Below are 14,247 nucleotides of genomic sequence, written 5' to 3' on the forward strand. Positions count from 1 at the left end.
GTACTGCTGGCAGGAACAGAAGACAGGTTAATGGTGGGTGTGTGGACACCCAGCAGAACAATCAGCAATTCAGTTTGATTCCGTTTGTGGGAGAATCTCCACCTCCGACACAAAAACACAGATATGTGCAGTGACCGACTGTTACTTCTCTGGTTTTGGAAAGAGGAGTGAAGTCCATCACTCTTCAAATGTCCGAAACCCAGCTCCAGCGATTTGAAGATAACAGGTCCGTCTGCAAAGGTTTCAAAGAAAGACAATGAGTAGTGCGTTGAGCACAGACACGGCTGAGAGTTTTACCTGAGTGGTAAACTGATATCTCAGCAGAGAAGTGGTGTCTCCTCCAGTCTTTTATGGGATGGGATGGTGATGAGATGATTTCTGACAGCTGTTAGTCCTGGCTCCTGGGTGGTGACTGCGCCCTCTGGTGCCTGAAACCCGACAACAGGCAGGGTGCCCTCTGGCGTTGGCCAGCAGTACCTCCTCTTCGGGCGGCCCGCATAACAGCTCTCCTCCTTTGCGCACACAATTCCACCTGCTCTGTGCGCTGGACTCTATATAAAATAATTATTTTGTAGCAGATTAATCATTTTCTGTCAAACCTTGGATGCTGAAAATACCTCTAATCCAGGGGTGGCCAAGTTCGGTCCTCGAGAGCCACATTCCTGACACTCAGTTGTCTCCCTGCTCCAACACACCTGAATCCAATGAAAGGCTCATTAAAAGTCTGCTAACGAGTCTTTCATTGGATTCAGGTGTGTTGGAGTAGGGAGACAACTAAGAGTGTCAGTAATGTGGCTCTCGAGGACCGAACTTGGCCACCCCTGCTCTAATCACTTCTGGAATTAATGGATCACATGAGCTCCGCTGTGTGTGCGCACTGAGGCAGTGACTCATCATCACGCTTCAAACGAACATTTAGGCAGAACGCCAGCTCACAAAAGAGTGATATTTCAGTCAATATTGGACGAACACAAAGTTAAAATTTGGGTGACTGCGTGAAAGTGGATGTGTGTTTAAAGCCATGGAAGCTAATAACTCCAGTGGAGCAGCTAAGAGCAGGAGCTGTGCGGCAACACAGGTGGACAGCGCGCAAAAGACTGATTTTGAAGACATAACACAAAGTTAAAAGTTGTATCACGGTGACTTGTAAGCTGCAAAACAAATAAAGGAAAAAAAAAAATATATATATATATTGAAAATGATCCACAGGTGTATATAATAAAACAGCCACCTCATTCTGTATGCAGAACAGCACAGCGCACAAAAGAGTGCTTTTGCAGAAATAAACGGACGAACACAAAGTCAAAAGTGGATTCACGTTGTAAAAATGATTGTGTTTAAAGCCAGGGAAAAAATAAAGCCAGCAAGCCACGGATGGAAAGGAAGCCAGAAAGAGCAGAGAGGCAGCTGTCCATGAAAGGACAACAGCAGCGCACGCTTTTGCAGTGCTTTTGCAGAAATAAACGGACAAACATAAAGTTATGTGTGTTTAAAGCCGCAAAAAAAAAAAAGAAAGCCAGAGAGCCGCGGAGCCAGCGAGGAGCACAGAGGCGGCTCTCCAGGAACCCGTGGTTCGGGTCTAGCTGGTCTGGTGCATTACAGGTAGACAGCAGCCTGGCGCACAGCGCACAACTGCGGAACTGTGATGGAGTGTCTATTTTTGGACTGCGTTTAAAACAAAAAAAAAAAGCAGGGACATCTTTAAATGCTGCTGTGGATCTGTGAATTGAAAACCCACACTTTAGGGACCAGGTGTGGGAGGGCTGGAGGTTTGGACCAAACTCATGCCTAAACATGCACCAACATGGCGTTATCATGGCGCTATCATGGCACTACGTGGCTTAGTGTGGCTGATGCGAGCCATTCGAGGCTGTAATGACAGGTGGTTGTGGCTCACTAGAGGCTGCTACGTGGCACATGCAGGGTACAGAGAGGCACATAGTGGCACCTTCATAGTGGATACGTGATAGATGAAAACGTGGGTCATTCTTCAAATAATCACCCCACACCCATGCGTGGCTCCTTCTTCAGCCTTCATTATTCGGTGGGACCGAGGCTTTAGTGGTTAGCACTGCTGTCTCACAGGAAGGTCATGGGATCGATTCCCACCTGTAGCCTTTCTGTGTAGCATTTGCATGTTCTCCCCGTGTTTGTGTGGGTTTGCTTCCACATCCAAAGACATCCAGGTTTCATGAATTGGAAACTTTATAATTGCCCAGGTTTCCCTTGCAAAAGAGGTCTCGATCTCAATGGGACTAACCTGGTCAAATAAAGATTACATTTCAGACAAAATCCTAAACAGAGTAAGGAGTTGATGACTGTCTACAAGACCAGCAAGCTGCCTTTAGACAGGACAAGTCATGTGTAGACCACAGTGCCACCCTTTGCATAATAGTTGAGCAATCACTGGAGTGGAACTCGCTCCTTTACATCAACTTTGTTGACTATGAGAAGGCCTTTGACAGTGTGGACAGAGAAACACTTTGGAAGCTACTTAGATAGTCTGGCACACCGGGAAAGATTGTAAGACTCATTCAGCAAACTTATGAGGTGCTGTCATGCAGAGTGGTGTACAGAGGCCAGCTCTCAGATTGCTTCCATGTCAGGACTGGTGTTCCACAAGGATAATCACTGTTCACCTTTCATTTTTCTTCTTGTTATAGACTGGATTATGAAAACCACCACTGAGGGAACGAGGAATGGAATTCAGTGGACCCCTTGGACGCAGCTGGAGGACTTAGACTTCATTGATAATCTACCTCTTCTTTCATATAACCCTGAGGAGATGCAGGGCAACACCACTGGATTGGCAGCAATATCAGAAAGAAGTGCTTTAAAGATCAACAGGGGTAAATCAAAGGTCACGAGGGTCAACACTATCAATAAGACAACAGGATGAGATAACAGGAGGAGAGCAACTGAAGGAGTGGACTCATTCACATACTTTGGCAGTGTTACTGACAAGGAATTAAATCAGGACACAATCACAAAGCTTCACATCTTAAATTCAAATGTGAAATCAGTTATTTAACAGCAGGCAGATTCTCAAGAGAAAACAGGGCTGGATTGGTCACATCCTGTGGAAAGCACCAAACAAGGGAGGAGAAAAAAAAGGATGAACCAGAAACAGCAGATATTAAGATGATGGATCACACATGGAGGAGAGGGGACACACAGAACAGGGCCTGACTCTGTCGTCGCGCCTGGAGGAGAGGGGACACACAGAACAGGGCCTGACTCTGTCGTCGCGCCTGGAGGAGAGGGGACACACAGAACAGGGCCTGACTCTGTCGTCGCGCCTGGAGGAGAGGGGACACACAGAACAGGGCCTGACTCTGTCGTCGCGCCTGGAGGAGAGGGGACACACAGAACAGGGCCTGACTCTGTCGTCGCGCCTGGAGGAGAGGGGACACACAGAACAGGGCCTGACTCTGTCGTCGCGCCTGGAGGAGAGGGGACACACAGAACAGGGTCTGACTCTGTCGTCGCGCCTGGAGGAGAGGGGACACACAGAACAGGGCCTGACTCTGTCGTCGCGCCTGGAGGAGAGGGGACACACAGAACAGGGTCTGACTCTGTCGTCGCGCCTGGAGGAGAGGGGACACACAGAACAGGGCCTGACTCTGTCGCCGCGCCTGGAGGAGAGGGGACACACAGAACAGGGCCTGACTCTGTCGCCGCGCCTGGAGGAGAGGGGACACACAGAACAGGGTCTGACTCTGTCGTCGCGCCTGGAGGAGAGGGGACACACAGAACAGGGTCTGACTCTGTCGTCGCGCCTGGAGGAGAGGGGACACACAGAACAGGGCCTGACTCTGTCGCCGCGCCTGGAGGAGAGGGGACACACAGAACAGGGTCTGACTCTGTCATCATGCCAGCAGGTGTCGCAATATTTAATTGTAGCCACTTCATGAATTGAATCAAATGCTTCGACACACTGAACCATTTCAACACAACTGCTTCATATTGATTCAGTGGTTGATAAGCTTTGGTTTCTCCATCACTACCGTTAGATGTTTTTCCGGCCGTTTCGGACACTTTGCCTGTTATCGCTTCTTGTGTTTTTGGACCTTTCGCTGCCTCTCCGACTTTACAATGGCACTGGTGGTAAAAAAAAAAAAAAAGTTTTTGCATTGACTTTGAGAACTAATTTCAGGTCATTTTGTGCTGTTCAATCTGAATATGAGCTCAGATTTCCTCGATCGCATCATGGTTTTTTGCAATCTATATGTTCCGTATTGATGGATGACGCAAAAGTTGTTCATTCAGTCATGAGTTTGACACCACTAATCATGAACAAAAGCAGCTTCAAAAGCATCATTTTTAAACCAGGTTCATGAAATGTGAACAAAGAGCTGTAATATGGTTTATGGAGCTGAAGAGGTGAGAGAGACTTTTACTTCAATGATACGAGAAATACGTTTTCAGATCTCAAAAACGTGATGTGATTGGGAAAAAAACCTAACACCAGATTCAGATTCAACCCCAAATGATTTGGCCACAAACAGCAGCACCATAAATGTCATGAATTTAATATTTAATTTTTTTTTTAGATCAACATTGAAATGAGCCTCACAAGCTGTTCACCATAATAAGTCATGAATAATTAGTATTGTTGTTAATATTATTACTTTGGAAAGTACCAACGTGCTCACAATAAATGTATGTAATAAAATAAAAGCTAAGACAATATTTAAATATGAAATTTGATTAAACCTGGAGAAGGAGCACCACCTTTTTTGGAAGCACAGGAATTTTAACTTAGAAAACATTAATCAGTCTCTGATCTGTTTCAACTCAACACAATAAAAAACACTAATATTTACACATATACAAGGGATAAACAGATGACTGACATTTTGAGAAGATGAATAATTCCTGGTTTTATTACAGAGACAATCTGTTAATCATGAGACGCAGTGAAGAACAAATTTTAAGAATTTTTAAAGTGAATAAATCTCATTGGACCCGTACCTCTGGATTCTGTAGCATCAAGCAGATGGAAGTCTGACACAGGTTACTTCCCCAGCCAAGGCTCGTACCCAAAATAACTTGAAAAAAGATGGACGGATTTCCTTCAAACTTAATGGGAATCTTACTTGGACAGCTATTTGGAGGTGTTCAGATTTTGGAGTAGTTTGGTCAAAGGTCAAAGAAAATATGGTCAAAACAGCCTTTGTTTCTATATCTCAACACCTAAGAAGCTTAGACGAATGATCACAAACATACATTGATCAGAAAATATTTGTGATTGATTGGTACAAATGACTTTATAATGAAGTTGTACAGTCAAAAACTCCATTAGAGACAGATGTATATTTATTTGGACATTTATATTGTGTTGTATTGCGTGTGTATCAGTTCTCTGATGACTGTGTTTGTCAGATTGTTCTGTGAGTGTTGGCGTTCTTTGTTGTTCTTGTCATTGTTTTTGGTCTCCAGTTGTTCTCCGTGGTCCAGTTTGTTCTCCCGCTGTGTTTACTCACTGTCCTCGGGTCCAAATTCAAATTCAAATGTATTAATTTATATAGCGCCAATTCACGATGAGATCACCTCAAGGCGCCTCACACATAATAAAAACAGAGAAAACTGAATTAACTATTTTAAAACACAAAACCTTTGCTTTTCCCGTGTTGTCAGTTTGGTGTCTTGCATTTTGGGGACTGTTCTATGTGGAAAGAGGGTAAACTTTGTGTCAGTAGACGCTGAGCTGCAGACTTCGAGGGGTCTGTGCTGCTGGGGGCCACATGAAGCCCGCGGACCCCTGCAGGCCACCTGCGCCTCTGCCGCTGCACATTTTAATGTCTTCTTTTCCTCTGCCACGAACAAAAATGAACTCATTTTCGTTTTTTCTTTCTACAGAACATGAGTTGGTCGATAAACACGCATCACCGCACAGCTATGAGTCACGCAACGTGCGGCGGCACCGCAGTCTGATGCACGTCCGCACGAGCCTGTGACGTCACGAACGCAGGTTCAACCCGCAGGGGAAAACAGAAGCGGTCCCTGCTCATTCACACTGAGAGCTGCTGGGTGTTTTTGGGTGGAGGAAGCGACAAGCTGCAGACGCTCCACCTTGAATGAACGCAGGATGTCAGCGTAAAGCTGTGCGTAAAGACGCGCTCGTTTCAGGCGAGCGGACGAACATTTTTCCTCCTTTTTCATCTCAGTCGACGCACTCCGGGTTTTTGGCTTGCGAGAGCTCGATCGATCGTTTGGGATTTCTTTGTGTTTTGGGGCTTGAAGCTGTTTTCATCTGGTGCAGAGAGCAGCAGAGGTGAGACATCGATTCTTATCAATGCACATTATTGATCATTTTACTCCTGTCTGGTCTCATTTTCAGTTTTGTCCTCAGTATGCCTCATTTCTAGCAAATGTTTATTTTTCGCTGACCTTTCTCCTCTTGATCACAGCTGTTTTATTTGACCATAAAATTGATCAGATCAAAAACTATTTTTTAATCAATATCCTAGAAATATGTTTGCAGTCATATGTAATTTGTACTGAAGTGAAATAACAAATATACAGATTCACTGTACTCATTATGCAGTACACAGGGGCGTACATAAGGGGGCTGTCTGGGGGGGGGAGGGACCCAGAAATTCCATCCTAACTCATGCTGATGTGACTTTAGTAACTAAACCAGAAATGTAAATTTTAGTATTATGGCATGTGGGCGGGGTTACATCCTACAGTGGTGGATTATTTATTATTTGGGTGGGGAGGGGGGGCCTTTATTTTAGAGACAGTGAAAGACAGAGACAGGAAATAGAGACACAGAGATGGGGCGAGGCATACTGCATAGGTCACCCAGACCTTGGAACACTGCACACAGCGTCAAACAATGTCAGTGTCACACAGCATCGGTGTCACACAGTGTCAGTGTCAAACAGTGTCAGTGACACACAGTGTCAGTGTCGAACAGTGTCAGTGTGACATAGTGCCAGTGTCAAAGAGTGTCAGTATCACTCAGTGTCAAAAGAGTGTCAGTGTGACATAGTGCCAGTGTCAAAAAGTGTCAGTATCACTCATTGTCAAAGAGTGTCAGTGTGACATAGTGCCAGTGTCAAAAAGTGTCAGTATCACTCATTGTCAAAGAGTGTCAGTGTGACATAGTGCCAGTGTCAAAAAGTGTCAGTATCACTCATTGTCAAAGAGTGTCAGTGACACACAGTGTCGGTGTCACACAATGTCAGTGTTGAACAGTGTCAGTGTGTGTCAGTGACACTGTGTCGGTGACACACAGTGTCAGTGTCAAAAGAGTGTCAGTGTGACATAGTGCCAGTGTCAAAGAGTGTCAGTGTCAAACAGTGTCAATGTCAAAGAGTGTCAGCGTCAAACAGTGTTGGTGTCACACAGCGTCGGTGTTGCACAGCATCTGTGTCACACAGTGTCAGTGTAACACAGTGTTGGTGTCAAACAGTGTCAGTGTCACGCAGGATCAGTGTCACATAGTGTCAGTGTCACACAGTGTCTGTCACACAGTGTCAGTGTCACACAGTGTCTGTCACACAGTGTCAGTGTCAAAGAGTGTCAGCATCACACAGTGTCAGTGTCAAAGAGTGTCAGCATCACACAGTGTCATGTCACACAGTGTCGGTGTCACAGTGTCATGTCACACAGTGTCGGTGTCACAGTGTCAGTGTCACACAGCGTTGGTGTCACATAGTGTCAGTGTCAAACAGTGTCGGTGTCACACAGTGTCAGTGTCAAACAGTGTCGGTCACACACTGTCAGTGTCAAACAGTGTCGGTGTCACACAGTGTCATAGAGTGTCAGCGTCAAACAGTGTCATGTCACACAGTGTCAGTCACACACTGTCAGTGTCAAACAGTGTCAGTGTCACACAGTGTCAAAGAGTGTCAGCATCAAACAGTGTCATGTCACACAGTGTCGGTGTCACAGTGTCAGTGTCACACAGCGTCGGTGTCACACAGTGTCAGTGTCAAACAGTGTCGGTGACACACAGTGTCAGTGTCAAACAGTGTCGGTGTCACACAGTGTCAAAGAGTGTCAGCGTCAAACAGTGTCGGTGTCACACAGTGTCGTTGTCACAGTGTCGTTGTCACAGTGTCAGTGTTAAACAGTGTCAGTGTCAGACAGTGTCAGTGTCAAAGAGTGTCAGCGTCAAACAGTGTCGGTGACACCTGGCGTCGGTGACACACGACGTCGGTGTCACACGGCGTCGGTGTCAAACAACATTGGTGTCAAACAGCGTCTGTGTCACACGGCGTCTGTGTCACACGGCGTCGGTGTCAAACAACATTGGTGTCATACAGTGTCGGTGTCACACAGGGTCGGTGTCACACAGCGTCAATGTCAAACAGTGTCTGTGTCACACATCATCAGTGTCATGCACTGTTGGTGTCACACAGCGTTGGTGTCACACAGTGTCGGTGTCACACATCATCAGTGGCGTCACACATCATCAGTGGCGTCACACAGCGTCGGTGTCACACAGCGTCGGTGTCACACATCGTCGGCGTCACACAGGGTCAGTGTCACACAGCGTCAGCATCACACATCGTCTGTGTCACACAGCGTCGGTGTCACACAGCATCGGTGTCACACAGTGTTGATGTCACACATTGTCAGCGTCACACAGCGTCAGTGTCAAATAGTGTCGGTGTCACACAGTGTCTGTGTCAAACAGTGTCTGTGCCACACATCGTCAGTGTCACACATCGTCAGTGTCATGTGTAGCGGCTCCACTCTGCATTGTGTTGTTATGACTCCGCCAATTCGCTCCCCTGGTGACGCAAACTCACGATCCTTGGCATGGAAGTCGGACTCTCTAACCAGAAGGCTAAACCCAGGGGTCTGGTCTTGTGACCAGAGAATCCTTTTGAGCTGTTGGGAGTGATGTTTACTAACTACATCTGCACAGCGCCTCTGTTACACATACACTTTTGGTGTCACACAGCGTCTGTGTCACACAGTGTCGGTGTCACTCAGTGTCACACAGCGTCAGTGTCACGCAGTGTCTGCGTCACACATCATCAGTGTCACGCATTGTCAGTGTCACACAGTGTCTGCATCACACATCGTCAGCGTCATATCGTCAGCGTCACACAGCGTCAGTGTCAAACAGTGTCAGTGTCACGCAATGTTGGTGTCACACACCGTCGGTGTCGCACATCGTCAGTGTCACGCACTGTTGGTGTCACACAGTGTCGGTGTCACACATCGTCAGCGTCACACATCATCAGCGTCACACATCGTCAGCAACACACAGTGTCAGTGTCAAACACTGTGAGTGTCACGCAATGTTGGTGTCACACACCGTTGGTGTCACACATTGTCAGTGTCACGCACTGTTGGTGTCACACAGTGTCGGTGTCACACATCGTCAGCGTCACACATCGTCAGCATCACACAGCGTCACTATCACACATCGTCAGTGTCACGCACTGTTGGTGTCACACACCGTCGGTGTCACACATCATCAGCGTCACTCAGCGTCACACAGCGTCAGCGTCACACAGTGTCAGTGTCACACATCGTCAGTGTCACGAACTGTTGGTGTCACACAGTGTCGGTGTTACACATCGTCAGCGTCACACATTGTCAGCATCACACAGCGTCAGTAACACACATCGTCAGTGTCACGCACTGTTGGTGTCACACATCGTCGGTGTTACACATCGTCAGCGTCACATATCGTCAGCATCACACAGCATCAGTATCATACATCGTCAGCATCACACATCATCAGCATCACACAGCGTCGGCGTCACAAACTGTTGGTGTCACACACCGTCGGTGTCACACATCGTCGGCGTCACACAGTGTCAGCGTCACACAGCGTCAGCATCACACATCGTCAGTGTCATGCACTATTGGTGTTGCACAGTGTCTGTGTCACACAGTGTATGCGTCACACAGTGTATGCGTCACACAGCGTCGGTGTCAAACAGTGTCAGTGTCATGCAATGTTGGTGTCACACACCGTCGGTGTCGCACATCGTCAGTGTTACACATCGTCAGCGTCACACATTGTCAGCATCACACAGCGTCAGTGACACACATCGTCAGTGTCACGCACTGTTGGTGTCACACATCGTCAGCGTCACACATCGTCAGCATCACACAGTGTCGGTGTCACACATCATCAGCGTCACTCAGCATCACACAGCGTCAGCATCACACAGTGTCAGTGTCACACATCGTCAGTGTCACGAACTGTTGGTGTCACACAGTGTCGGTGTTACACATCCTCAGCGTCACACATTGTCAGCATCACACAGCGTCAGTGACACACATCGTCAGTGTCACGCACTGTTGGTGTCACACATCGTCGGTGTTACACATCGTCAGCGTCACACAGCATCAGTATCACACATCGTCAGCATCACACAGCGTCAGCATCACACATCGTCAGTGTCATGCACTGTTGGTGTTGCAGTGTCGGTGTCACACAGTGTATGCGTCACACAGCGTCGGTGTCAAACAGTGTCAGTGTCACGCAATGTTGGTGTCACACACCGTCGGTGTCGCACATCGTCAGTGTCACGCACTGTCGGTGTCACACACCGTCAGTGTCAAACAGTGTATGTCACACAGTATTAGTGTCAAACAGTGTCAGCATCACACAGTGTCAGTGTCAAAGAGTGTCAGCATCAAACAGTGTCAATTCACACAGTGTCGGTGTCACAGTGTCGGTGTCAAACAGTGTCTGTGTCACACAGTGTCGGTGTCAAACAGTGTCTGTGTCACACAGTGTCAGTGTCAAAGAGTGTCAGCGTCAAACAGTGTCGGTGTCACACAGTGTCGTCACAGTGTCAGTGTCACACAGTATCAGTGTCACACATCGTCAGTGTCACGCATTGTTGGTGTCGCACAGTGTCAGTGTCACACAGCGTCGGTGTCACACAGTGTCAGTGTCACACAGCGTCGGTGTCACACAGTGTCAGTGTCACACAGTGTCAGTGTCAAACAGTGTCTGTGTCACACAGTGTCAGTGTCAAAGAGTGTCAGCGTCAAACAGTGTCGGTGTCACACAGTGTCGTCACAGTGTCAGTGTCACACAGTATCAGTGTCACGCATTGTTGGTGTTGCACAGTGTCAGTGTCACACAGCGTCGGTGTCACACAGTGTCAGTGTTAAACAGTGTCAGTGTCAGTGTCAAAGAGTGTCAGCGTCAAACAGTGTCGGTGACACCTGGCGTATGTGACACCTGGCGTATGTGACACCTGGCGTCGGTGACACACGACGTCGGTGTCACACGGCGTCGGTGTCACACAGCGTCAGTGTCACACGGCGTCGGTGTCACACGGCATCTGTGTCACACGGCATCTGTGTCACACGGCGTCTGTGTCACACGGCGTCTGTGTCACACGGCGTCAGTGTCACACGGCGTCGGTGTCAAACAACATTGGTGTCATACAGTGTCGGTGTCACACAGGGTCGGTGTCACACAGCGTCAATGTCAAACAGTGTCTGTGTCACACATCATCAGTGTCATGCACTGTTGGTGTCACACAGCATTGGTGTCACACAGTGTCGGTGTCACACATTGTCAGTGGCGTCACACATCATCAGTGGCGTCACACAGCGTCGGTGTCACACAGTGTCGGTGTCACACATCGTCGGCGTCACACAGGGTCGGTGTCACACAGCATCAGTGTCACACAGCGTCAGCGTCACACATCGTCTGTGTCACACAGCGTCGGTGTCACACAGTGTCGGTGTCACACAGTGTTGATGTCACACATCGTCAGCGTCACACAGCATCAGCGTCAAACAGTGTCGGTGTCACACATCGTCAGCATCACACAGCATCAGTGTCAAATAGTGTCGGTGTCACACAGTGTCGGTGTCACACAGCGTCGGTGTCACACAGGGTTGGTGTCACACAGTGTCTGTGTCAAACAGTGTCTGTGCCACACATCGTCAGTGTCACACATCGTCAGTGTCATGTGTAGCGGCTCCACTCTGCATTGTGTTGTTATGACTCCGCCAATTCGCTCCCCTGGTGACGCAAACTCACGATCCTTGGCATGGAAGTCGGACTCTCTGACCAGAAGGCTAAACCCAGGGGTCTGGTCTTGTGACCAGAGAATCCTTTTGAGCTGTTGGGAGTGATGTTTACTAACTACATCTGCACAGTGCCTCTGTTACACATACACTTTTGGTGTCACACAGCGTCTGTGTCACTCAGTGTCACACAGTGTCAGTGCCACACAGCGTCAGTGTCACGCAGTGTCTGCATCACACATCGTCAGCGTCATATCGTCAGCGTCACACAGCGTCAGTGTCAAACAGTGTCAGTGTCACGCAATGTTGGTGTCACACACCGTCGGTGTCGCACATCGTCAGTGTCACGCAATGTTGGTGTCACACACCGTCGGTGTCGCACATCGTCAGTGTCACGCAATGTTGGTGTCACACACCGTCGGTGTCGCACATCGTCAGTGTCACACACTGTTGGTGTCACACAGTGTCGGTGTCACACATCGTCAGCGTCACACATCGTCAGCAACACACAGTGTCAGTGTCAAACAGTGTGAGTGTCACGCAATGTTGGTGTCACACACCGTTGGTGTCACACATTGTCAGTGTCACGCACTGTTGGTGTCACACAGTGTCGGTGTCACACATCGTCGGCGTCACACATCGTCGGCGTCACACATCGTCAGCATCACACAGCGTCACTATCACACATCGTCAGTGTCACGCACTGTTGGTGTCACACACTGTCGGTGTCACACATCATCAGCGTCACTCAGCGTCACACAGCGTCAGCATCACACAGCGTCAGCGTCACACAGTGTCAGTGTCACACATCGTCAGTGTCACGAACTGTTGGTGTCACACAGTGTCGGTGTTACACATCGTCAGCGTCACACATTGTCAGCATCACACAGCGTCAGTAACACACATCGTCAGTGTCACGCACTGTTGGTGTCACACATCGTCGGTGTTACACATCGTCAGCATCACACAGCATCAGTATCACACATCGTCAGCATCACACATCATCAGCGTCACACATCGTCGGCGTCACACAGTGTCAGCGTCACACAGCGTCAGCATCACACATCGTCAGTGTCATGCACTGTTGATGTTGCACAGTGTCGGTGTCACACAGTGTATGCGTCACACAGCGTCGGTGTCAAACAGTGTCAGTGTCACGCAATGTTGGTGTCACACACCGTCGGTGTCGCACATCGTCAGTGTCACGCACTGTTGGTGTCACACAGTGTCGGTGTCAAACAGTGTCAGTGTCACAAAGGATCAGTGTCACATAGTGTCGGTGTCACACAGCGTCAGTGTCAAACAGTGTCTGTCACACAGTGTTAGTGTCAAACAGTGTCAGCATCACACAGTGTTAGTGTCAAACAGTGTCAGCATCACACAGTGTCAGTGTCACAGTGTCAGTGTCACACAGCGTCGGTGTCAAACAGTGTCGGTGTCACACAGTGTCGTCACAGTGTCAGTGTCGTCACAGTGTCAGTGTCACACAGTATCAGTGTCACGCATTGTTGGTGTTGCACAGTGTCAGTGTCACACAGCGTCGGTGTCACACAGTGTCAATGTCAAACAGTGTCTGTGTCACACATTGTCAGCGTCAAAGAGTGTCAGCGTCAAACAGTGTCGGTGTCACACAGTGTCGTCACAGTGTCAGTGTCACACAGTATCAGTGTCACACATCGTCAGTGTCACGCATTGTTGGTGTTGCACAGTGTCAGTGTCACACAGCGTCGGTGTCACACAGTGTCAGTGTCACACAGCGTCGGTGTCACACAGCGTCGGTGTCACACAGTGTCAGTGTCACACAGTGTCAGTGTCAAACAGTGTCTGTGTCACACAGTGTCAGTGTCAAAGAGTGTCAGCGTCAAACAGTGTCGGTGTCACACAGTGTCGTCACAGTGTCAGTGTCACACAGTATCAGTGTCACGCATTGTTGGTGTTGCACAGTGTCAGTGTCACACAGCGTCGGTGTCACACAGTGTCAGTGTTAAACAGTGTCAGTGTCAGTGTCAAAGAGTGTCAGCGTCAAACAGTGTCGGTGACACCTGGCGTATGTGACACCTGGCGTCGGTGACACACGACGTCGGTGTCACACGGCGTCGGTGTCACACAGCGTCAGTGTCACACGGCGTCGGTGTCAAACAACATTGGTGTCACACGGCATCTGTGTCACACGGCGTCTGTGTCACACGGCGTCTGTGTCACACGGCGTCAGTGTCACACGGCGTCGGTGTCAAACAACATTGGTGTCATACAGTGTCGGTGTCACACAGG

At 48.6% G+C, this 14,247-nt stretch overlaps 1 protein-coding gene across 2 annotated transcripts in view; it reads left to right on the forward strand.

Annotated features, from left to right (window-relative positions):
• rab3b (RAB3B, member RAS oncogene family) overlaps positions 1-14,247 on the forward strand; it is a 93,321-nt gene that overhangs the window by 4,414 nt on the left and 74,660 nt on the right. The window contains exon 3 of one of the 2 annotated variants that reach the window (XM_034179308.1): positions 6,273-6,277. The gene's annotated coding sequence lies outside the window, so the exon portion shown is untranslated. Of the gene's footprint in view, positions 1-6,166; positions 6,278-14,247 lie in introns of those variants that run through there. The other variant, XM_034179307.1, reaches the window with a different exon arrangement.

This window comes from Thalassophryne amazonica, chromosome 10 (assembly GCF_902500255.1).
Source record: "Thalassophryne amazonica chromosome 10, fThaAma1.1, whole genome shotgun sequence".
NCBI lineage: Eukaryota > Metazoa > Chordata > Actinopteri > Batrachoidiformes > Batrachoididae > Thalassophryne > Thalassophryne amazonica.